Source organism: Lithobates pipiens, unplaced genomic scaffold, assembly GCF_037356315.1.
Source record: "Lithobates pipiens isolate NorthernLeopardFrog02 unplaced genomic scaffold, aLitPip1_a1.2 Scaffold_8, whole genome shotgun sequence".
NCBI lineage: Eukaryota > Metazoa > Chordata > Amphibia > Anura > Ranidae > Lithobates > Lithobates pipiens.
In genome coordinates, this window is record NW_027507903.1 from 453,410,951 (window position 1) to 453,434,628 (window position 23,678).

Sequence of the window (23,678 nt, forward strand, 5' to 3'; positions counted from 1 at the left end):
TTTCAGAGTACACAGAGTACGCAAGCAGTGCAATGGACTTGATGATGCCCCTTACCCACAAAAACTTGAACTAGGCTGGGTAATAGTGGGCAACGTATGCTTAGATAGAATGCGTACGTCATCCGAGATCCACTCCTTCAAAACGTACATGTTAGGAAATGGACATGCATCCCACTTCAAACAGTGCCCTCACCACTACAAAGTAAAATAGAGGCCTCTTGACATCATCCAAGTACCAGATGTCACTCCTAACCTTTGTGATGACAACCTAGGTACCACAGTGTTTTGTACTACAAGCAATGACAACAAAATATCCTTGTCAGTCAAAGACAGAGAGTTCATCAAAATAATGGATTAAGAATTCTCCCAGGATGAGTCTAACAGCTGGGTTGCACCATTGCCTCTTCGTGCTGCAAGGGTTAAACTCCCAAACAATCGTGAACAGGCTCAATCCAGATTCAACTCGCTTGAACGAACACTAAAGAACAGGCCTGAAATGAAGGACCATTTCATCGCTTTTATGAAAAGGATCTTTGACAACGACCACACGGAACCAGCTCTACCACTTTAAAGATACGATGAGTGCTGGTACCTGCCTTTCTTCAGAGTGTTTCATCCAGGTAAGCCAAAACAAATCAGAGTAGCATTTGACTCCAGTGCCAAGCATCAAGGCGTATCCCTGAACTATGGTCTTCTCACTGGTCTAAACCTAACCGACAAACTTGTAGGTGTACTTATGCGATTCAGAAGAGAGCCAGTTGCCATAACTGCTGACATTGAACAAATGTTTCATTGCTTCATTGTACGTGAAGACCATTGGAACTTCCTAAGGTTACTGTGGCACCGTGACAACAACATGGATAATGAGATGATTGAATACGGCATGAAGGTACATGTTTTCGCAAATAGTCTCTCACCCGCTGTTGCAACGTACAGTTTACGAAGGACTGCCCTTGACGGAGAAAAGGAGTATGGCATGGATGCTCAACACTTCATTGAGAGAGACTTCTATGTGGACGACGGACTTAAATCTTTACCTACAGACGAAGAAGCCATAGACCTGCTCCAAAGGACACAAGGTATGCTTTCTGAGGCTAACCTCAGACTACACAAGATTGCTTCAAATAGTGTTGCTGTTATGAAAGTCTTTCAACCTGGCGATCATGCCACAGGGTTTAAAGACTTGAATATGGGAATGGACATACCACCTGTACAGAGAAGTCTGGGCCTATGGTGGGACTTATTAAAAGACACCTTCAGCTTTCAAGTCAGCTCTGCAGACAAGCCATTTACCAAACGTGGTGTTCTGTCAGTAGTGAACATTGGGATTCATAGCTCCCATCACCATACAAGGTAAATCCCTACTTAGACAGTTCTCAGAGACTATTAAAGATTGGGATGCTCCACTACCAATAAACCAGCTTTCAAAGTGGGAGTCCTTGAAACAATCTCTACATGCCTTAGATGGAATCCATATACCACACTGCTACACTTCTGCCTCCCTTGCCACAAGTCAGAGGAAAGAGCTTCACATCTTCTCAGAGGCCATAGCAGCTGTCGCTTACCCCAAGGTAAGAGATTCTTCTAATCAAGCCCACATAGGGTTTCTGTTTGGGAAAGCTAAGTTAGCACCTAAGCCTGAACACACAATTCCCAGGCTTGAACTTTGTGGGACTGTGCTAGCTGTAGAAATAGCAGATTTCATACTGCGTGAGCTAGACATTCAGAAAGATGACGTCATCAGATTCTACACAGACAGTAAAGTTGTTCTGGGCTACATATACAACCAGACTAAACGTTTCTATGTCTATGTCAGCAACCGTGTAGAGAGAATCAGGAAATCATCTAAACCTGAACAATGGCATTATGTTCCATCTGAAATTAACCCTGCAGATCATGCCACCAGGCCAGTGTCTGCAAGTGTCTTTGCAAATTCTTCTTGGTTAACAGGGCCTGAATTCCTGCTGGATCATCTAGAAGAAACCACAGCTGATGTCTTCGGTCTTCTAGAACATGACAAAGATGCTCTGCAAGGACGCAGGAAATGGCAACAGCTGAATCCTAATATACAAGTTGTTCTGCTTAAGGACTAGCAAGCTGAAAGGATGGAATGGCCCATTGGACTTATTGTAAAGATCGTTCCTAGTGATGATGGTAAAGTACGTAAAGTGGAGGTGAAGGTTTCAAGACAAGGGACTGTAAAGACTTTCATCAGACCTATCACGGAACTTATTTTGCTCTTGCCCTTTGGAGAATGAACTTTTTTGCCTACCCTGCTTGATCCTACCCGTGATTTCAAGAAGAAAGTGTCTTGAACTTTAGTTGACATATCTTGAAGCCTTAAATTATGAGTTATTGCATTATATGCATGTTCTTTTATGTCTTTCAGGTCTTCAAGACATCCAGCAAATTACACTGTTGTTATTTATAGTTGCATCACTACCGTTCTGATGTATATAGTGGCATTTACCATGCCAGACGGGGAGTGTGCTGCCCCAACAGGGGATAGAATTTATATATCTATATTGTTTTCCTAACCATTTTTCTATGGACGTTTAAGTTTAGTTCACATGCTGCCATCCAGTGACCTTTTGTGGTAATGCATTTGTGTTCTCCAGTTATTTCCCCTTATGTTATGACATACTTCCTTTGTATGTAATGCTCCACCCTACTTCCTGTGTTTTATACTTTCTATGTCATCAATGGAGTAACAAGCCTCATGTAGCAGAGCACATGTATTCTACATTGTAAGCTACAGACAATATCATCTTTTGACCGCACAATACTACAACTTGTTCATCTGTTTGTATCCTGTCATCTGCTGTAATCTGATGCTCAGAATAAAAGCATCTTGTGGATGGAAATCAGTATCGGTGAGTTCAAGCTATCTGATGAGGATTGTCCTCAGTGATTATATCTGCTTATACAGGCCAGGCATAGAGGTCTCACAAGGGATAGATTGCTTCACAACAATCAGAGTCAGAATACCCAGTATATGGAGATATACATTCCCACCTCTGTTGCATTAAGTTTATTAAAAGTCAGCAGTTACAAAAAGTGTAGCTGCTGACTTTTAAAGTGGTTGTATGCTCAATTTTTTAACTTTTACCTACAGGAAAGCCTATAATAAGGCTTACCTGTAGGTAAAAAAAATATCTCCTAAACCTGTACGGTTTAGGAGATATTCCCCTCGGTATGCGCCACTGACTGCAGCGGCGCATGCGCACAAGGGGGTTCTCGCCGTGAAAATCCGGCAGCGGCCGGCCGGACTGAAATCCGATGACGATATCGCGGCTCCGGCCACTCACAGCGCCGGAGCCGCGATACCCGAAAGAAACGCCGAGGGAGCATGTCAGCTCCCTCGGCGTGGATCGGGCCAGATGTCCGGGCCTCGTTCTAAGGTAAGTATTTCATAATGAGCTAGTATGCGGTGCATACTAGCTCATTATGCCTTTTGCTTTGCAGGTTTAAAAAAGTAAAAATAAAAATTGCGGGTTTACTACCGCTTTAATAAACACACACTCACCTGTACCAGGATCCATTGATGCGCCCAGCCGAACCCTCGCTCCTCTCCCTGGTGTCGGCATCACAAGTGTGGGCACCCAGCTGTAAAGCCGCAAGCTGCACATGCACGATATGTAGATATTCACCAGCACACCAAGGTTTATCAATTTCGTCCAAACTTTTTTTTTTTCAAAGAATGATCACATCACAAAACGGTGTAGTGCAAAGTTTTCAGGGCCATGCAGGACGCCTTCCTCAGGCTGCGCCTCCTCAATAGCCGGGCAACCTTCTGGGACCTGTGAAGTGTCCCAGAAGATTTCAGGGAGGGAGGGGGAGAGGAGAACTTCAATACCATGCACTTAGACACCTTCCTGCCCAAGCCAATTTTCAGTGCTGTTGCAATTTGAATGACAATTGTGTGGTCATACAACACTGTACCCAAACAAATTTTGTATCATTATGTTCCCACAAATAGAGCTTTATTCTGGTGGTATTTGATCACCTCTGCGGTTTGTATTTATTGTACAGCAAATAAAAAAAGAAAGTTTTTCTATTAAAATTTTTTGTAAATAAGTGTTTTCTTCTTCAATGTCTGGCACTGATAAGGTGGCACTGATGGGCAACGAACAGGTGGCACTGACAGGCACTGATAGGTGGCACTGGTATGTGGCACTGATGGGCACTCAGAAGTGGCACTGATGGGCACACATAGATGGCACTGATGGACACTCGTAGGCAGCACTGATGGGTACTTATGGGTGGCACTGATAGGTGGGCATGGATGGGCACTGATAGGTGGCACTGACTCCCCTCCCCCTGCTGGAACAGGAAGAGAAAATTCTAACAGGATGTGCACTTTCTAAACCGTATATAAAGCTGAAGGCAGCAGATATACATGTAAAACTTATGTAGGGAGATTTGTTTCATCTTTATGTACATCCACTTTAACACTACATATCTATTTATCTTCTTTTGGATTGGCTTTACTGATTTTATAAACTTAATTGAGTTTGATTTAATCAATATGTTCTATCACTGTCTGTGTTGATAGTTTATATAATTTGGATGATGAGGAGGAAAAGTCTGAGGGGGAAGGCAGAAGGAAGGAGAGTTTTGTCCAGGACTAGGGGCAGCTTGCAGAGCACTGCACTTAGAAGAAACTGGACACAAGCAAACAAAAAGTCATCGGCCAGCCAGGTTCTGTATACCCCCTCCCACTCCCACTCCCATTATGTTTAATTTTGCTAGAAAAGCAGTGTTTAGGAGTGGATCATGAAAAATAGAGGGTTGGGATATGTGTCCCTTAAAGAACTCCAAGAAACAGATTTCAAAGAAAGTACAAAATCCCTGTCTTTATTGTTCATTAAGCCCTTAACACCAGTGCAGCTTTGAAGTTGCACTACTTCAGCACAATTTCAAAGCCACAGATCAGTACAATTTGCACCTCCAATTTCATTGCGACTTTGTTTAACAGAAGTCTATGCAAGTCGCAATGAAATCATAAAAAAAGTAGTGCAGGAACCTTTTTCAAAGTCGCTGCAACATGAGTCGTGGCACTTTCAACAGTTCCATTGCTGGCAATGGGGGTGTGACTTTTCATGCAATTTGGAGCTATCAGATGGCATGACAAACTGCACCAGTGTGAATGAGGGCTAAGGGACACAAAATAAGCAGTTATACTGGTTCAGCTGGTGGGTGGACAACACAGCAAACAAAATACTAACAGGCCCACAAACAAAACAGAATAAAAGTGAAGGCAGCCTGCAGTTCTAAAATTTGCATATAGGACCTTACCTCTGAAGCTGGCATCTGAAGATGCCTAAACATCCATCTGGCAAAACTTAGAGAACATATGAACAGAGAACCATGTGGCAGCCTTCCAAATATGGGAAACAGTTCCGTGATGCCTGAAAGCCCAAGAGGAACTCACTGACCTAGTAGCCTTGATAGGAAAAGAGTAGCATTTGTCCTTTGGTCCTGGTTCACACTGGTGCCGCTCGCAAATTGCATTGATCTGTGGCTTTGAAATCGCACTGTAGTGTGCTTTCAAAGCCACAGATCAGCACAAATTGCAACTCCAATTTCATTGCGGCTTGTGATTTTGTTTAACAGAAGCCTATGCAAGTTGCAATGAAATCAACAAAAAAAGTGCAGGAAACGCTTTCAAAATTGCTGCGAATTTGAGTTGTGGCAATTTGTATAGTTAAATTAAGATATTGTACCATTGCTATGGGAATATGTTGCTACCTTCCTGTGTTATCTTAAGAAAAACTAAGAAAAATTAAAAAAAATTTTTGAAGAAAAACTACATAGTCATTAGTGAACTGGATGAAGGTGAATAATGGATCCACATAGTTACTCATTAAAGTCTTTAACCACTTGCCGACCGCCGCACGACGATATACGTCGACAGAATGGCACGGGCAGGCATATGGGCGTATATATACGTCCCTGCCTTCCCGCGGGTGGGGGGCCCGATCGGGCCCCCCCGGTGCCTGCGGCGGTCGGTATTCGTTCGGGAGCGATCCGGGATGAGGGGGCGGCCATTCATTCATGGCCACCCCCTCGCGATCGCTCCCGACGAATAGAAATGCTCCGTGACATCACTTCCTCTCCTGTAATGTAAACACAGGAGAGGAAGTGATGTAATCTCTCCTCCGTGTCGGTATTTTTCGTTCCGGCACCGAGGAGAGAGGATCGGTGAGTTGCACCAACACAACACTACACAGTAGAACATGCCAGGCACACTCACACCCCCCCTTCACCCCCGATCACCCCCCCAATTACCCCTGCCCCCCCAGTCACAGTGACACCAATTGCCATTTTTTTTTTTGCATTGGTGTCATTTGTGACTGTAATAACTGTTAGGGCAGTTAGGGTTAGCCCCCTTTAGTTCTAATGTACCCCCCTAACCCCCCCAATAAAGGTTTAACCCCATGATCACCCCCCGTCGCCAGTGTCACTAAGGCTGGGTTCACATTGCAGCGGTTTATGAGAACGAATGTGATTCGCACCGCACTGCAGTGCAAATCACATCCGATCTCTGTGCGATTCGAGTTCAGCCATACAGATAGTATGGCTGAATTCCCGCCGCACCCGCCGCAAATTCGCACGGGACACTTTTTTTGGTCCGCAGCAGAATCGGATCGCATGGGTGTTCACACCATGCGATCCGAGTTTGCAGATCGCACTGCGATATGCGAACTGATATGGGGGTGTCATTAACATTTCACTGACACTCCCAGCAGTTCGCATAGGGCAGTGTGAACTGCCGCCGGGAGGCATGCGATGCGGGAACCCGCCGCGGATTCGTGGCGTTCCCGCATTGCTCCAGTGTTAACCCAGCCTAATAAGCGATCATTTTTCTGATCGCTGTATTAGTGTCACAGGTGACGCTAGTTAGGCAGGTAGGTATTTAGGTTCGCCGCAACTTTTTATAGCGCCAGGGACCCCCATATACTACCGCATAAAGCCCCCTGATTGCCCCCTAGTTAACCCTTTCACCAGTGATCACCATATAACTGTTACAGGTGACGCTGGTTGGTTAGCTATTTTTTTATAGTTTCAGGGCACCCGCCATTTATTACCTAATAAAGGTTTAACCCCCTGATCACCCGGCGGGTGTCATTTGTGACTCTAATAACTGTTAGGGCAGTTAGGGTTAGCCCCCTTTAGTTCTAAGGTACCCCCCTAACCCCCCCCAATAAAGGTTTAACCCCGTGATCACCCCCCGTCGCCAGTGTCACTAAGGCTGGGTTCACATTGCAGCGGTTTATGAGAACGGATGTGATTCGCACCGCACTGCAGTGCAAATCACATCCGATCTCTGTGCGATTCGAGTTCAGCCATACAGATAGTATGTACAACAAAAAAAAGGAGGGAGGCCAAAAGAGGGCTGGGGAATCACCAACCCCCGGGACTTTAACGGTATCAAATCAAAAAGTATTCGCAGAGAAAAAATCTTAATGTATAAAATATTACAATTTTATTCAAGCTATACACAATTTTAGACATTCATAAAAACGATGATTTGACATCAATTTGCCAGAAAGAGCATATTCATGTTTGATCCAATTTTTCACTAAACAAGAAGAGTGAAAAGAAGGCAAGCTGCAATCATTCTCGACATGTTTCGCCCGGAATGGGCTTCTTCAGGAAAAAACTGATTGAACAGCCAACAAAGCTAAGGTAATAGATAATAGAGAATGAATGTTACTATCAATTGGTATATAAAATAATGACAGTCAATAAAGTAAATAACAAAATTGATATAAATAATCTATTGCATAAGTCAGGTTATGAAAAACACAGATACATAGTATAGTATAGATAATTAAAATTATTATTATGAATTACAATCAATAAGTATCTCACCGGAATTGCCAATGCTCCAAAGAATTCAAAGTCTTAGACAACAGTCAATATAAAGCAGTGTTAAAGAAAGTCTCTCTATATTTGTTATAGCGAAAAAAATAGCTCCACCCATTAAAAGATTTCTAAATTAAACTATTTCTTAATTCAACCTGTCACGTGAAGTTTGCCGCCTATATTTTGAACTGGGTCTCTGTATGGGCGCCCCGGGGAACCAGGAATATTTCTGTTGCGTCCTGTCAATCAATCAGCGGCCCAACCCTTTAGGTTCCCCTTATCAATGGGATTATGTTTGGGCTGTTCACTGTCCTCTTGCATCAATATTTGTTTTATTACAGCTACAGTTTCTAGGTTTATAATCTTTGCTGATTATTTATATGCCTAACTTATATTACTTCCAATAAGCATTTTTTGATACATGATACTTTTTGGCTTTGCTGCCAAGATACAAATTAGTGTTTGCAAGTGGCCGTTCTCTTCTCTTTTTGCTTTAACTGTCTTCATCTACTGACTATTCCTGAATATTGCATAATATGTTTATTGACATATGCACTTTTTCATGTTGGCTGTATTTTTATTTATTTGTTTGATTTATGCAGGCCCCTGGCTCCCCATTTAGAGTCCAAGAATAGATGCATGACTACATCACTCCTTCGGGAGATATGTGTTTTTTATATTAGGGGTATCTGTTCCCTATTAACTTGCCTGTCCTAAGCAGACCATTTGCCTCTTTGCAAATGGCCGCTATGGCTTCGTACGCCGTGCGGAACACTTGCTGTGCCTCCGTACGAGCTTATTGTTCTGTTCTGTAATTTCCAAAATGGCCACCGAAGCTTCAGCACGCATTGCGTCTTATGCACGGAGCCGCGTCATGACGTCCGCGCATGCGCACTTCCTTTCAATCGAAAGAGGACCGGAACGAGCCCTTTCTTCCTCCTGTTCTGTTTCCGCCCACAGCTCGGCGGTGACGTCAGACGCCGCCGAGCTGGAGAGGCATAAAACCTTTCATTTCCATCAGTTGCCTCTTGGCAATTGATGGAACTGGACGCATAATGTGCATACATTAGACAGCCTAACCTGGGGTAAGCTGACTCTTTATATATCTTTAGCCATAGCTCTACGAATGAACCCATTTTAGTGGGCTCTATCTGATGCTTTTCTTTTCTGACATTACTTCTTTGATATATACAATGCTGGATTCCTTTCTCAAGAGTATTTCTTTTATTTATTTTTTCAGCTTGAACGATTACGTCTATTTTTATATAGACTATGTTGACTTTGACCCACCTGGGAAATTCACATAATCTCGGTTCACATAATTTTCATTGATTCAACGTCACTATCATGGTAATTCATTATATCTTAGTTAAATTTTTATAATTGGCCCTCTCTTTGTTAAAGGGTCCAATTGGAGTTTCTTTATTGTTTTATATCTCCTGAATGTTTTATTTCTCTCTGCAGATTCCCATTAGGCGTCAAACCTCATTTTGATCTGTGCGTTTTTTTCGCTATAACAAATATAGAGAGACTTTCTTTAACACTGCTCTATATTGACTGTTGTCTAAGACTTTGAATTCTTTGGAGCATTGGCAATTCCGGTGAGATACTTATTGATTGTAATTCATAATAATAATTTTAATTATCTATACTATACTATGTATCTGTGTTTTTCATAACCTGACTTATGCAATAGATTATTTATATCAATTTTGTTATTTACTTTATTGACTGTCATTATTTTATATACCAATTGATAGTAACATTCATTCTCTATTATCTATTACCTTAGCTTTGTTGGCTGTTCAATCAGTTTTTTCCTGAAGAAGCCCATTCCGGGCGAAACATGTCGAGAATGATTGCAGCTTGCCTTCTTTTCACTCTTCTTGTTTGGTGAAAAATTGGATCAAACATGAATATGCTATTTCTGGCAAATTGATGTCAAATCATCGTTTTTATGAATGTCTAAAATTGTGTATAGCTTGAATAAAATTGTAATATTTTATACATTAAGATTTTTTCTCTGCGAATACTTTTTGATTTGATACCGTTAAAGTCCCGGGGGTTGGTGATTCCCCAGCCCTCTTTTGGCCTCCCTCCTTTTTTTTGTTGTATTCACTAATATGGGGACGTGGTATCCATAATCTGTTAAGATTCCCTCTCTCTCAAAATCTTTTTTCTTAATGTCCATACAGATAGTATGGCTGAATTCGTGTCGCACCCGCCGCACCCGCCGCAAACTCGCACGGGACCCTTTTTTTGGTCCGCAGCAGAATCGGATCGCATGGGTGTTCACACCATGCGATCCGAGTTTGCAGATCGCACTGCGATATGCGAACTGATCTGGGGGTGTCATTAACATTTCACTGACACTCCCAGCAGTTCGCATAGGGCAGTGTGAACTGCCGCCGGGAGGCATGCGATGCGGGAACCCGCCACGGATTCGTGGCGTTCCCGCATCGCTCCAGTGTGAACCCAGCCTAATAAGCGATCGTTTTTCTGATCGCTGTATTAGTGTCACAGGTGGCGCTAGTTAGGCAGGTAGGTATTTAGGTTCGCGGCAGCTTTTTATAGCGCCAGGGACCCCCATACACTACCGCATAAAGCCCCCTGATTGCCCCCTAGTTAACCCTTTCACCAGTGATCACCATATAACTGTTACAGGTGACGCTGGTTGGTTAGTTATTTTTTTATAGTTTCAGGGCACCCGCCATTTATTACCTAGTCTCACTAGTGTACCCCTAAATTTAGGGGTGTCTACTTTCCAAAATGGGGTCATTTGGGGGGGTTTGTGCCATCTTGGCATTTTATGGCCTTCAAAACTGTAACGCCCTTAGAAAGCCTGAAGGCGGTGCTTGGTTTCGGGGCCCCGTACGCGGCTAGGCTCCCAAAAAGTCCCACATATGTGGTATCCCCGTACTCAGGAGAAGCAGCAGAATTTATTTTGGGGTGTCATTTCACATATGCCCATGGCATGCGTGAGCAATATATCATTTAGTGACAACTTTGTGAAAAAAATAAATAAAAAAAAAAAAGTTTGTAATTTTCCCGCAACTTGTGGCAAAATATAAAATATTCCATGGACTCAACATGCCTCTCAGCAAATAGCTTGGGGTGTCTACTTTCTAAAATGGGGTCATTTGTGGGGGTTTTGTGCCATCTTGGCATTTTGTGGCCTTCAAAACTGTAATAGGTAGTGAGGAGTGAAGTCAAATATTTACGCCCTTAGAAAACCTGAAGGCGGTTCTTGGCTTTCGGGGCCCCGTACGCGGCTAGGCTCCCAAAAAATCCCACACATGTGGTATCCCCGTACTCAGGAGAAGCAGCAGAATTTATTTTGGGGTGTCATTTCACATATGCCCATGGCATGTGTGAGCAATATATCATTTAGTGACAACTTTGTGAAAAAAAAATCAAAAAAAATTAAAGTTTGTAATTTTCCCGCAACTTGTGGCAAAATATAAAATATTCCATGGACTCAACATGCCTCTCAGCAAATAGCTTGGGGTGTCTACTTTCTAAAATGGGGTCATTTGTGGGGGTTTTGTGCCATCTTGGCATTTTATGGCCTTCAAAACTGTAATAGGTAGTGAGAAGTGAAATCAAAAATTTACGCCCTTAGAAAGCCTGAAGGCGGTGCTTGGTTTTCGGGGCCCCGTACGCGGCTAGGCTCCCAAAAAGTCCCACATATGTGGTATCCCCGTACTCAGGAGAAGCAGCAGAATTTATTTTGGGGTTTCATTTCACATATGCCCATAGCATGTGTGAGCAATATATCATTTAGTGACAACTTTGTGTAAAAAAAAAAAAAACTAAAAGCTGCGTAAATTCCAGAAAACGTACCTTAGTTTGTAGATGTGACAACTTTTGCGCAAACCAATAAATATACAGTTATTGACTTTTTTTTTACCAAAGACATGTGGCTGAATACATTTTGGCCTAAATGTATGACTAAAATTGAGTTTATTGGATTTTTCTAATAACAAAAAGTAGAAAATATCATTTTTTTTCAAAATTTGCGGTCTTTTTACGTTTATATCGCAAAAAATAAAAATCGCAGAGGCAATCAAATACCATCAAAAGAAAGCTCTATTTGTGGGAAGAAAAGGACGCAAATTTTGTTTGGGTACAACATTGCATGACCGCGCAATTACCAGTTAAAGCAGCGCAGTGCCAAATTGTAAAAAGACCTCTGGTCATTGACCAGCAAAATGGTCCGGTCTGAAAGTGGTTAAACTATCATTCCTGTGCATGTAAATACATACATGAAAACGTTTTTGTAACTTATAATGTGCAATTACAAGGTGCAATAGGGCAAGGGTTTTCCTTTAAGCGAGGTGGGTCCTTAGTGCTGTTCTCCCCTCCTGTGTCCCCACTCACGGACAGTTGCTGACTCCTAGAGTCAAAATAGAATTCGTTTATCGTCCCAGGATGTTCTGGTATGGATGGCCCCTCTCCTTTCCCCCTCCATTCCTCCACTATGGTGACCTTACCAATGCCATATATTCATGCCATAAAAATCATAGAAGAGATCTCCACTGCATAATAGACATGTGCATTAGTTTTCATCCGAATGCATTTTCGTCCGAATTTCAGGTATTTTCGTTAGCGTTTTGAGTCCGAAAAACAAAAGATCCGACATAAATAAATTCTTTATTTTCGTTTTGACACAGTTCGATACAGATAGGAGATTTGACGTGACTCTAACAATAACAATCTGTGTCTATTGAACTTGTATCATAACAGTCCATTCACACAGAGGCAACACAACTTCCAGCACAACTTTGGGAGGCAACTTGGACATGACTTGAGTGTGAATCACAGCGCGACTTACAACACGACTTTAATGTAAAAAAAAAACGGCATGGGTTCCCCTTCAAGAGCATACCAGGCCCTTCAGGTCTGGTATGGATATTAAGGGGAACCCCACGCCAAAAATAAATAAATGGCGTGGGGGTCCCCCTCAAAATCCATACCAGGCCCTTCAGGTCTGGCATGGATTTTAAGGGGAACCCCACGCCAAAAAAAATGGCATTGGGGCCCCCCTCAAAATCCATGCCAGGCCCTTCAGGTCTGGCATGTATTTTAAGGGGAACCCCGTGCCAAAAAAAAAATGTCGTGGGAGTCCCCCTCAAAATCCATACCAGACCCTTATCTGAGCACTCAACCTGGCAGGCCGCAGGAAAAGAGGGGGGGTGAGAGAGCGCCCCCCTCCTGAACCGTACTAGGCCACATGCCCTCAACATTGGGGTCCCCCCAAAGCACCTTGTCCCCATGTTGATGAGGACAAGGGCCTCATCCCCACAAACCTGGCCGGTGGTTCTGGGGGGTCTGCTGGCCGAGGGCTTATCGGAGTCTGGAAGCCCCCTTTAACAAGGGGACCCCCAGATCCCAGCCTCCCCCCCTGTGTGAAATGCTAAGGGGGTACAAAAGTACCTTTACCATTTCACCAAAAAAGTGACAAAAGTGTTAAAAATGACAGGAGACGGTCTTTGACAAGTCCTTTATTAAAGTCTTCTTTCGTCTTCATTCTTCTGGTCTTCTTCCTTCTTCTTTTCTTCATTCTTCGGTTTATTCCTCCATCTTCTTCTTCCTCCGATCCTCCTCTTCCTCCAATCCACTTCTTCTTGCTCCGGTGTTCTCATCCGGCATCTCTTCTTCATTCTCGGGCCGCTCCGCGCAATTGGAGGCTCCCGCTGTGTGACGCTTCTCTTCTTCTGACAGTTCTTATATAATGGAGGGCGGGGCCACCCGGTGACTCCGCCCCTATGATGCATGGGACCGTGCGTATATCGGCGGAGGCGGTCGGCAAGCAGTTAACTGAACTTGAGCAGTTCTAAAACGAAGAGTGGCCAATAACTGCAAAGTCTAGATGTGCAAAGTTAGTAGCGACATATCCCAACACACTAAAGGCTGTCTATAAAGCAAAAAGAGGTCCAACAAAATACTGACACAAGCGTGTGAACATTTTTCCAACTCAGTGATTCTGTTTTTTATTTTTTTATGACATGCTGGTGTTATATCTTTCACTTGGATGTTAAAGGTTGCACTAGTAAATACAGCTGGATAAAACAACAACTGTGTCTGTCTTCATTTCAGGATGCAAAGCAACAAAATGTGATTATTTTAATGTGGGGTGATTCATTTCTATACCAACTGTATCTGGGGTCCCCCTTAGAAAAGCCCCCCCCCCCCCAACAAAGCCAACATACTCTTGGGGACAAAATGTATGCATGAGGCCCTTGTCCCCTCAACATCTTAACATGAGGATAAGGTGGTTTGCAAAAGGGAAAGGCTTGGCTGCCCCCTCCCTTGTAAGGTACTCCCCCAGTGTTAAAAGTCATATGGCCTAGTATGGTTCAGGATGGGAAGTATGCACACTAACTGCCCTTCCCTTCCTTTCCTGGCTTGGCCTTTTCATGCCTTGAAGAGGATCTGGTACTAATTTTAAAGGGAATCTCACTCCACAATTTTTCCCTTTTTTATCACCTTTAAAAGTTTTAATTGTACTGTTTTGTAACTTCATGTGCACCTTTATGACAGTCCCTAAGTATATTGTTTTAAGGTTTTATGTATTCTTAAGTTGCCATTTACATTGCTTAAACCCCCTCCCTGCTGAACAGTATTTTTTTTTCTTTTTTTGCATTGGTACATGGCAATGGCCAGCTTTTCATAACCAAATTAGCCTTGGAAACGGACAGAAAAGATGACAAAATGCACTTCCCATAGACCTCAGTGGATTCAGCACTATGGTCGTGATTTGCAGACTTTCTGCTGGGTTTGCTGAACATCCAACAAACCAAACTTTGCACAGTTCACTTATCCTTATCCAATACCACCCTTAGGTGTTCTGATGTCTTAATATATCACATCCTAATAATTTTGTTCATTAAGTTTTTATTAGAATGTGAAACAGAATGTTGCTACAAGCATAATTATTTTGAGACATAGACTGGTACAAAACAAGTATTCTTAGAAATTCTGCCTCCCTATCCTACCTATTCTACATAGCCTGCATAAGAAGGATCAATGTAATTATCTTTTTTTAATCTGCACCAGTGTGGTCACATGGTCCAGCAGCTTTGGATCACCAGACAGAGAGCAGCCGCTGAGAAGGGAGAAGAGGACTGACAAAGGAGGGGCAATGGAAGTCACCAGGTAAAGTCATGGCTCCAGGAATTCAGAGCCATTGCCAAGCGCTCCTTACACAGGTGTAATAAAAAGGGGATCAACTCCAGAGATAAAACCATAATTCTCCTGCTCTACAAGACTCTGGTTCAGCCGCACCTAGAGTATGCTGTCCAGTTCTGGGCACCAGTCCTCAGGAAGGATGTGCTGGAAATGGAGCGAGTACAAAGAAGGGCAACAAAGCTAATAAAGGGTCTGGAGGATATTAGTTATGTGGAAAAGTTGCAAGCGCTGAACCTATTCTCTCTGGAGAAGAGACGCTTGAGAGGGGATATGATTTCAATTTATAAATACCGTACTGGTGACCCCACAATAGGGATAAAACTTTTTTCGCAGAAGGGAGTTTAACAAGACACGTGGCCACTCCTTAAAATTACAAGAAAAGAGGTTTAACCTTAAACTACGTTGAGGGTTCTTTACTGTAAGAGCAGCAAGGATGTGGAATTCCCTTCCACAGATGGTGGTCTCAGCGGGGAGGCATCAAAAGTTTCAAAAAACTATTATATAAGCACCTTATGCAACATACAGGGATATACAATGTAATGCTGACATATAATCATACACATAGGTTGGACTTGTGTCTTTTGTCAACCTTACCTACTATGTAACTATGTAACTATTTACAGCTGCTGGATCATGTGACCACACTGGAGTGGGCTAAAAAAAACTGAAAATTGTATAAAATACTTACCGTAATTTTCCTTTCCTGACACTAAACCATGGCAGCATACTAGTGATAGAGCTCTGCCTCATAACCACTCCCTCAGGACCAGTGAATAGCATAAATAAAGGCATGGTTAGCTGCCACCCCGTTCTTTGTAACAAGCCACATACCGGAATGCACATGGGTGGGCCCATATGCTGCCATAGTTTGACATCAGGAAAGGAAAATTACGGTAAGTATTTGATACAATTTTCCGTTTTCCTGACGCCAACATGGCAGCATACTAGTGATAAATAACTAGCTGATAGGGTGGGATCTAGTTGTCAAACCAATCTTCTAATTAGGATGAGACAGAGGACTAAATAGTCCTTCCTACAAAGTCCCCTAATGACAAGGGTCTAGTCCATCAAGTTTAAGTAAGAGTGTTGGAGCGACCATGATACCCCTATACAAATGGGTACCATAGATTTTCTTGAATGTGTTGCCTATGAGGCTTTAACCGATCTGGTAGAGTGCTCTGCCGCCGCTGATGGAGGCTCGTGACCTCTAGTCCTAAATACACAACCAAGCCTGCTAGGATCCAGGCAGTAACCTATTTCCCTTGATGATTCCCAGCTGGAATGACAAAAGGTTTATTTAGTTTGATGCAGAATGATCTACAAGATCCAACTCTACTTTTTCTGGAAAGAAAAGAATACCGTATATACTCGAGTATAGGCCGACCCGAATATAAGCCGAGGCCCCCAATTTACCCCAAAAAAACTGGGAAACTTATTGACTCGTGTATAAGCCGAGGGTGAGACATGCCTGTCCATCCCTGTGTGTCCGTCCATCCCTGTGTGTCCGTCCATCCCTGTGTGTGTGTCCATCCATCCCTGTGTGTGTGTCCATCCATCTCTGTGTGTGTGTCCATCCATGCCTGTGTGTGTGTCCATCCATGCCTGTGTGTGTGTCCATCCATCCCTGTGTGTGTGTCCGTGCAGCCGTGTGTGTCCGTGCAGCCTTGTGTGTCCAGCCTACCTGTGTCCCGAGCCTCCGTCCCGTCCCGAGCCGAGCCTCCGTCCCATCCCGAGCCGAGCCTCCGTCCCGTCCCGAGCCGAGCCTCCGTTCCGTCCCGTCCCGAGCCTCCGTCCTTCTGCCATGCCAGGATCGCAGCTCTTCGTCGGCGCCTCAGTGGCCATTCCACTGTTCAAAAGCCGCGCCTCCGTCTGTGATAGGCGGAACACTCAAAAAGGCTGAAAATCTCGGCTTATACTCGAGTATATACGGTATCTATATATATATATATATATATATATATATATATATATATATATATATATATATATATATATATATATATATTGTACAGGACGCTATATTTCCCCTCTGTTTGGGTTGTGGTTTCTTTAAGGGAATAAAATTGATTAACCCACCTGTTAAGGAAGTGTCTTTAAAAAAAACAAGACAGGAAGTGGTAGATGGGTGTGGAGGAGTGGAGAAGACATGGTGGATGGTGGATGGTGGATGGTGTTTATTTTGGGCTGCAGCAACTGAAGTGGACAGCAGTGTCCTGTTTGGAAGGCTCCTGGCAGGGGAAGCTGCCTGCCATCAAGATCAAGCTCTGTTTTGATAAAGACAGCTATTCTGGACTTTGCAAGTCGGTGAGACTACAAACCTTTTTTCTTTTGTTTTTGGCTGCTGTAAAGCTATTTAAGTTTAATAAACCCTTTGTTGTGTGAAAAGCCTGTGTCCTGCTATCTACCTGGTCCCCCGAACATTACAAGTGGTGCTCGAATGCGGACAGGACAAAGTAACAGGTGTTTTTCTTGCTATTTTTTTATTTATTTTTTTGCATTGGATTTGAACTGACATTTAGGCTGGGTTCACACCGCTGCGGGGGGAGAACCGGATGTGATTCGCACAGCAAATCACATCCGATCTCCGTAGCGCTGCGAGTTCAGCCATACAGATAGTATGGCTGAACTCGCAGCGGTCCCGCAGCAAACTCACACGGGACCCTTTTTTGGGTCCGCAGCGGAATCGGATCGCATGGGGGTTCACACCATGCGATCCGATTCCTGTGCGAGTCGGCAGATCGCACTGCGATATGCCGACGGATCTGGGGGTGTCATTAACATAACATTGACACCCCCAGCCGTCCGCATAGGGCAGTGTGAACTGCCGGCGGGAGGTATGCGATGCGGGAAAACGCCGCGGATTCGCGGCGTTCCCGCATCGCAGCAATGTGAACCTAGCCTTAAAGGGACAGTACAGTGAATTTATGTCCTGGGTTAAAGCTGCACAACTGTTGAAAGCTGAAACAATGGAGGAGCTAATTAAACAGCTGTCCTTAGCTAATATACAAGCGCAGACTCGCCATGAGGAAGCTAATCAGCACTTAGCAACCCAGCTGGAGGTACAAAAAACACACCACAACGAGTTGGTGGCCCAGTTAGCAGCCCAGCTAGCGACCCAACAAGGGGTTATGCAGGCTCAGATGGCGGCCTTAAAAGAAGCAGTGCAGCAGCTTTCTCAGGGCCGTGAACAAGTGGCCGTTGCCCCTGGCAACCAGGTGACCATAAGGGCAAGCCATTTTTTGCAGAAGTTGTCCCTGAGTGATGACGTAGAGGCGTTTCTGGCAACATTTGAGAGGACGGCAGAGAGAGAAGGGTGGCCCCAGGACCAGTGGGCCGGCTTAATTGCTCCTTTCCTCACCGGAGATCCTCAAAAAGCCTATTTTGACCTACCACCAGAAGATGCTAAAGATTATCAAAAACTAAAGGCAGAAATCCTTGCTCGGTTGGGGGTGACTACGGCTGTTCGGGCCCAACGAGTGCACCAATGGAAGTATCGTTCGAACCGGCCACCCCGATCTCAAATGCATGACCTGGTGCTACTAGTAAAAAAATGGCTGCAGCCAGAAGTGTTGTCTGGCCCCCAAATTGTGGAGCAGGTCATGCTGGACCGATACTTAAGGTTACTGCCAGACGACCTTCAATGGTGGGTCAGCCATGGAGAGCCCAAAACCGTGAACCGCCTTGTCGAGATGGTGGAATGATATACAGTGGTGGAGGATATGCTTTTCCCCACCAAGCGTCAAGGGCCCAGTCTGCCACGGCCTTTCCGACCAACTGCTGCCCTTCGAAAGGATGTCCCCAGGAGCCCTGGAACCAACACCCCGGAAGGCCAAGAGTCACACCCGTTACCCCCTCAGTGACCTGTTCCTGATCGGAGAGGAGGGGATGTACAATTTTGGCAATGTCATGCCTGGGGCCATACCCGGGCCCACTGCCCATTGCAGGAAGAACCCATGGAATGCGGGGTTCTTCGGAGGGGGTCTTTTTATGCCCATAAAGCGTGTACAACACATCTTGACCTTGGAGAGGGGAAGTTTGAGTGTGAAGTCCAAGTGAACCACCACCCTGCACAGGCTTTGCTGGACTCTGGAAGCATGGTAACCCTGGTTCACCCTAGAGTAATTGGGAAGATCGGTCCGGTAAGCAAAATTTTGCGGGTTGTGTGCATTCATGGGGACACTAGAGAGTACCCTCTCATCTCGGTGTCCATCTCCACAGCATGTGGCACTGGTACTCAAGAGGTGGGGGTGGTAAAGAACTTGGTACATGACGTTATCATAGGACGTGACTGTCCGTTATTTGAAAAACTTTGGAGACAAGGAGAACTATCTGAAAGGTCCAGAGACTGGGAAGAAACTAGTCCCTCTGTTCCTGTTGTTGAGGGTAATAACCCTGAGATGCCACATATTCGTAATATGGACCCAGTTGATAAAAACGCCAAGACATTGGTTAATAATGATAAAAATGGTGCTGATACTGTTAAGGATGTCAATATGTGGGGTTCTCAGACCTACCTGAACACTGAGGTGGGGGAACCTTCCCCGCTTCAGGTAATGCTGGGGGAAGAGGATGAGCAAATGGCCTCTACCCCTGACTTGCCAGTTTTGGGTGTTCCCCAGGGGGCATTTGGTACTGCCCAGATGCAGAACCCCACTTTGGCCAGGGCACGGGAACAGGTTGTAGTAATAAATGGGGAGCTCCAAGAGCCCGGTGCTAATGAGCGGTGGCCACATTTTTCAATGTGTAATGAATTGCTTTATCGGGTTACTAAAGTGAGAGAAAATGTGGTAGAACAATTATTGGTACCCCAACAGTATAGACGCAAGGTCCTGGACCTGGCCCATGATGATGTTTTAGGGGGACACCTGGGAGTTGAAAAGACGGAGGCACGGATCGCTGACCGGTTTTACTGGCCAGGCTTGAAAGCAGAGGTAAGGAGATACTGTACCTCTTGTCCCACCTGTCAGTTGACCGCTCCGGCGACCCATTTCCGGAGCCCGTTGGTCCCTCTGCCCATAATTGAGGTCCCATTCGAGAGGATAGCCATGGATATAGTGGGTCCCTTGGTAAAGTCGGCTCGAGGTCATTCTTACATACTGGTGATCCTCGATTTATGCCACTCGATATCCTGAGGCGCTACCCCTGCGGAATACCTCCTCTAAGGCTATTGCACGGGAGTTATTCCAGTTGTTTACACGGACAGGTTTTCCCAAGGAAATACTCACAGACCAGGGCACCCCGTTTATGTCGAAGGTTATGGCTGATGTATGCAAACTGTTCCGGATTAAACAGCTGCGCACATCGGTCTACCATCCCCAAACAGATGGATTGGTAGAACGTTTTAATAAGACCCTTAAGTCTATGCTCAAGAGAGTGGTACAAAGGGATGGGAAAGACTGGGACTGCCTGTTACCAGCTCTCCTGTTTGCTATCCGAGAAGTGCCCCAGGCCTCCACTGGGTTTTCGCCCTTTGAATTGGTATATGGGCGGAGACCTCGTGGATTACTGGACTTTGTTAAAGAAGAATGGGAAAGTGAACCAATTCAGCATAAAAGTGTTCTTGAATATGTCTCTCAAATGCAGGAGAGGATCCAAACTGTGATGCCGCTAGTTAAGGAACATTTACAAAAAGCCCAGGAGGCTCAACGACAGGTCTATAATAGGGCAGCCAAAATTAGGAACTTCCAAGTGGGGGATCGAGTAGCAGTGTTGATTCCCACTGTGGAAAGTAAATTCTTGGCCAGATGGCAAGGCCCTTTCGAGGTTGTAGAAAAAGTGGGAGAGGTAAATTATAGAGTCCACCAGCCAGGCAAGAGGAAACCCTTCCAGATATATCATGTAAACTTGTTAAAGCCCTGGACAGACAGGGAACCAGTGACCTCCCTGGCTAGTACAAAACTTGAGCCTCGGGTTGGGGTGGAGAGTGTCCAAGTAGCAAATACCCTGTCTAAAACCCAAAGTCAGCAGGCAAAGGAGAAATAAAGAAAAATGTTCAGACTTGCCAGGGCTCACTAGTGTCATAGAGCATGATATTGTCACAGAACCAGGAGTCAAAGTTTTTGTCCGGCCCTACCGCATCCCAGAGGCTCAAAGGAAGGCCGTTTCAGAGGAAGTAAAAAAGATGTTAGACCTAGGGATTATTGAGGAATCGCAGAGTGAGTGGTCAAGCCCGATTGTGTTGGTACCGAAGTCCAACGGGACTCTGCGATTCTGCAATGATTTCCGGAAACTTAATGAAGTTTCCCGGTTTGATGCCTACCCCATGCCCCGGGTAGATGAGCTTATCGAGAGACTAGGTCCAGCCAGGTATATCACTACGTTTGACCTTACCAAGGGGTATTGGCAAATACCGTTGACTAAGGCTGCTAGAGAGAAAACTGCTTTTTCTACCCCAGAGGGGAGTTTTCAGTACAAAAGGATGCCTTTTGGATTGCAAACTGCTCCAGCCACGTTCCAGAGAGCAATGGATAGGATTTTACGACCTCACCGGAAGTATGCCTCAGTATACTTGAACGATATAGTCATTTTTAGCAAAGACTGGGAATCACATTTGCCCAAAGTGCAGGCAGTGCTGGACTCTCTTTGGAAGGAGGGGTTTACAATAAACCCTGAAAAATGTGCTTTGGGAATGGAGGAGGTGAAATACCTGGGTTATATCGTGGGTAGAGGGGTAGTGAAACCGCAGGTCAACAAGATAGAGGCTATACAGAATTGGCCCCGCCCCCTCACAAAAAAGCAGGTATGTGCATTCCTGGGCATGGTGGGATACTACAGGAGGTTTGTACCCAACTTTGCCACGTTGGCGGCTCCGTTGACCGATCTGACTAAGGGTCGGAAATCGGTCATGGTGGAGTGGAATGCAGACGCTGAGAAGGCTTTTTTGGAACTCAAGTCGGCGCTGTGCCAACACCCTGTCCTGGTAGCACCTAATTTTTCAAAAGAGTTTGTTGTCCAGACTGATGCTTCCGATGTAGGATTGGGAGCGGTGTTGTCACAGGTTATTCATGGCGAGGAACACCCGATAGTCTTCCTCAGCAGGAAGTTAACACCAGCGGAGAAAAACTATGCCATAATTGAACGAGAGTGTCTGGCCGTTAAGTGGGCTCTGGAATCCCTCAGATATTACCTTTTTGGGGAGGAAGTTTAGGTTGATTTCTGACCATGCCCCTTTAACATGGCTGAGACAGGGAAAAGGGACTAATGCCAGGGTTCCCCGGTGGTTCCTGGCACTCCAGGAATTTAAATTTGTAGTGGAGCATAGGCCCGGGAGACTGCATCAAAATGCAGATGCCCTCTCCCGAGTCCATTGTTTGAGCTCCGCTGTTGCCTCCACCTCCTTGGCGTTGGGGCACGGGGGGGGGGATATGTACAGGACGCCGTGGCTGGGTCCTGGAAGGACGCTATATTTCCCCTCTGTTTGGGTTGTGGTCTCTTTAAGGGAATAAAATTGATTAACCCACCTGTTAAGGAAGTGTCTTTAAAAAAACAAGACAGGAAGTGGTGGATGGGTGTGGAGGAGTGGAGAAGACATGGTGGATGGTGTTTATTTTGGGCTGCAGCAACTGAAGTGGACAGCAGTGTCCTGTTTGGTAGGCTCCTGGCAGGGGAAGCTACCTGCCATCAAGATCAAGCTCTGTTTTGATAAAGACAGCTATTCTGGACTTTGCAAGTCGGTGAGACTACAAACCTTTTTTCTTTTGTTTTTGGCTGCTGTAAAGCTATTTAAGTTTAATAAACCCTTTGTTGTGTGAAAAGCATGTGTCCTGCGATCTACCTGGTCCCCCGAACATTACAATATATATATATATATATATATATATATATATTCATTTTTTTTTACTTTGAAGCTCCAAGAGCTTGAGTCTCTGATAACCTTCTGCTTTAAGTTCTTGCAATTGATACCTCCTTGTAAGTGGCCTGAACCGAACACTGTTCTGTTGGAACAAACGGTTAAACTGATATGAGATCCAGCAACTGCAATAGATCTTTCTTCCTTGGTGACCGACTCCTCACAACTGCCCTCAAAAGTTGTGCAAACTGAAGGATTCTTGGCCCATTCAAATGTGTTATTGCCAATATAGCCCACACTTGTGAGCTATGTGAGGATAGGCTAAGGCCCTGGAGGAAGTATAGAACAGCTGACACTGGAAGGGCAGTAAGATCAATGTCTCACCCTACCAAGAAAAAGCAAACTTATTCCAGAATTAGACCTAGATGTTGTGAGTAGAATGTATTCTCGCACACAACAAAGTAGAAATCACTCTGGAGGGAAATTGGAGCAACCGGAGTTGCCTATCCTCCCTCTTTAATGCCCCTGCTTGCAGCCCAAGTCTGTGTATGTTATAGAGGGCAAATGTCTTCTGTATCCTAAAATGAATGGCCAGGGAAAACCAAGGGCCTCCTGGTCAATATGGAGGACTGGCTATGACAACTATGTTCTCCCTTGACAGCCTCAAAGGGAATCTCGTTTACGGGAAATGTTGGGGAAAAATATATAGGTTAAATTGCAGTTCCAGATAGACCAGAACATCTGCCCCTTGCTCCTTGGGTAAGGAAACAAATCAGACCAAAGTTTGTGATTACTGTGGGAAACGAGGACGTCTGTCTGTGGTAGG